Raw genomic sequence first — 2,485 nt, forward strand, 5'->3', positions numbered from 1 at the left:
CACACACACATTCTCACTATAGAAACTGATGCTTGTGAGGAGCTACAGTGTCTCTGAGGTGATTCACATCATCATCATCATCATCCTCAGTGTCCTGTGAGCTGTGTGAGTGTACTGAGAGCAGAAGATGTCTCTGATGACTGTGTCCGTCTCCTTGGTTACAGTTGGTGACCTGAACATCAGCTGACTGAAGATTCACAGTCAGAAGCAGAAGCTCAGAGTTCAGCCTGTTCACCTGGACCACACACCTGCAGATCTGAAGATGGACTCACCAAAAATAAGAAGAGTGAGCAGAGAGCTGCCTCCTAATCTGTCTGAGTTAATGGACACATTAATTAAATATGCAAATTCATTCATCAAAGACTTTGACAGCAGTGAGGGCAGGATGAGACAGATTGTCAGAGAGTTTCAGGACATCGCTGCTAAGGTGAGAAAGATGCAGGGGACAACAGATACAGTCAGAACAGGAGGAGCTGTTGCCGGAGGAGTAACCCTTGGTGCCGGGATCCTTTTTGCTCTTTTCACTGGAGGAGCAAGCTTATTATTAGGAGGAGCAGCAGCAGCAGCAGCAGCAGCTGTTGGAGGTGCAAATATAACAAAAGTTTGGAAAGAGAGTGGAAGTGCAGAGGAAGTAGAAAAGCTGGGGAGAGAATTCAGGTGGATAGTTGAACCAATGAAGAAGAAGCTGGAAGAAATACAGACCACATGTAAAGAGCTGAAGGAAAAATCATCTGAAGTTCAGGCTGAAAAAACTCTGAGAGACATGAAGGAATTCAACATGATCCTGACACTAATATCTGAACTGAGAGAAAAGGCTGAAGGAGTTTTGGAGATACTTGTAACTGCGTTTACTTCAATAGATGGTCTGTTTCGTCTCATTGTGGCTGTCTTCAGAGTCACTGCGACCCCTGAGCAGGATGAAGAGTTGAGAAAATCCATCATCCAGTCAGCTGGTCAGTGTAGCAAGGTCACTGATGAGTTTGATAAGATGAATAAGAAACTCAGAAAGTTATTAGAACAGTAAAGAGACAAACATCAAGAAACACCAGGCGTTGGTGATGTCAGAGTCCCCACCCCACCAGGAAGTAACAACTCACCTCACAAAAACACTGGAAAGAACCTTTCTTTGTTCCACGGACGGCCATCTTGTCGTTGAGTCCGCCATCTTGTTTTCCTTGTTTAAGCTGTGTGGTAACAGCAACCATTTTGAATCGGCCAATTTGTTTTTGTTTGTGCTCTCACACGCACGCACGCACGCACGCACGCACGCCTGTATATACTTCAGATGCAACATTCATTTGGAGCGACAAGAACTGCCTCCTTCTGAACACCTCCAAGACCAAGGAGATGGTCATGGACTTTGGGAGGTCTCGGCCCTTCAGCCAGTCAACATTCGAGGGAAGGACATTGAGGTGGTGCACACTTATAAATACCTAGGTGTGCACCTGGACAGTAAACTGGACTGGTCCCTGAACACAGATGCCATCTACCTGAAGGGGCGGAGCCGCCTCTTTTCCTCAGGAGGCTCAGGTCCCTTTACGTCTGCAGTGAAATGCTGCACATGTTTTATCAGTCAGTGGTGGACAGACTCTTTTATGCTGCAGTCTGTGGGACGGCAGCATGTCAGACACGAACACAAAGAGACTGTGTCTGTGCTGCAGGAGTCTGGACTCACTCAGGACTGTTGTGGAGAGACACATGCAATGTAAGATGGAGGACATCTTGGACAATACCAACCATCCTCTCCACAACATTATGGCAGGACAGAGAAGCAGCTACAGAAGCAAACATCTCATCTCACTGCAGAACAGAGAGGTTCAGGAGATCCTTTGTTCCCACTGCCATCAAGCTAGGCTGGTTTATAGGTTATTAACTGTTATTATTATCAACAATGAGCTAATGGACACATGAGTTTCACCTAGGGGATAAATAAAGTATCTGTCTATCTATCTATCTATCCACTTTTACCGTCCTTGTAAATAAAAGTCTTTTGGTGTATCTTCTGGTGTGAATACTGTTAACTTCAGTAAAAACTTTAGTCCTTCACTTTCTGCTGACTTGGTCATTTAAATTGTTAAATTAATTATTAATCAAACTTCCAGATTAATAGTAATAATTTGAGACTGAACCAACATTATCCTCTCCTGTTTCAGGATGATGCAACTGAGGAACTTTAAATCATTTTAAAGTTACTAATTAATATTAATATTTTTATCATTGATATTTTATTAGTTTATGATAGCCAATAATTTGATAAACTGCTTAACAACATAAATAGATAAATATCAACAATTAGAAATAAATGACAAAATAAATAGGAACCAAAGTGATTCCAGACAAGGGGGTTCAACTTAAATGTTCAAGTATAAATATAATGTAAAATAATAAAGTGTTACAGCTGATAATGAAATAATGAATTGTGTGTGTGTGTGTGTGTGTGTGTGTGTGTGTGTGTGTGTGTGTGTGTGTGTGTGTGTGTGTGTGT

At 42.4% G+C, this 2,485-nt stretch overlaps 1 long non-coding RNA gene across 1 annotated transcript in view; it reads left to right on the plus strand.

Annotated features, from left to right (window-relative positions):
- The window catches only part of LOC147819401 (uncharacterized), a 3,841-nt gene extending 1,795 nt beyond the window's left edge, over positions 1–2,046 (plus strand). The window contains exon 2 of the long non-coding RNA XR_015436951.1: positions 165–2,046. This is a non-coding gene — a long non-coding RNA (uncharacterized LOC147819401). The remainder of the gene's footprint in view (positions 1–164) is intronic.
- Positions 2,047–2,485: the final 439 nt, after the last annotated feature.

This window comes from Seriola lalandi, unplaced genomic scaffold (genome assembly GCF_002814215.2).
Source record: "Seriola lalandi dorsalis isolate HSWRI2012SDOR001 ecotype SW California unplaced genomic scaffold, Sedor1 jcf7180002053702, whole genome shotgun sequence".
Taxonomy (NCBI): domain Eukaryota; kingdom Metazoa; phylum Chordata; class Actinopteri; order Carangiformes; family Carangidae; genus Seriola; species Seriola lalandi.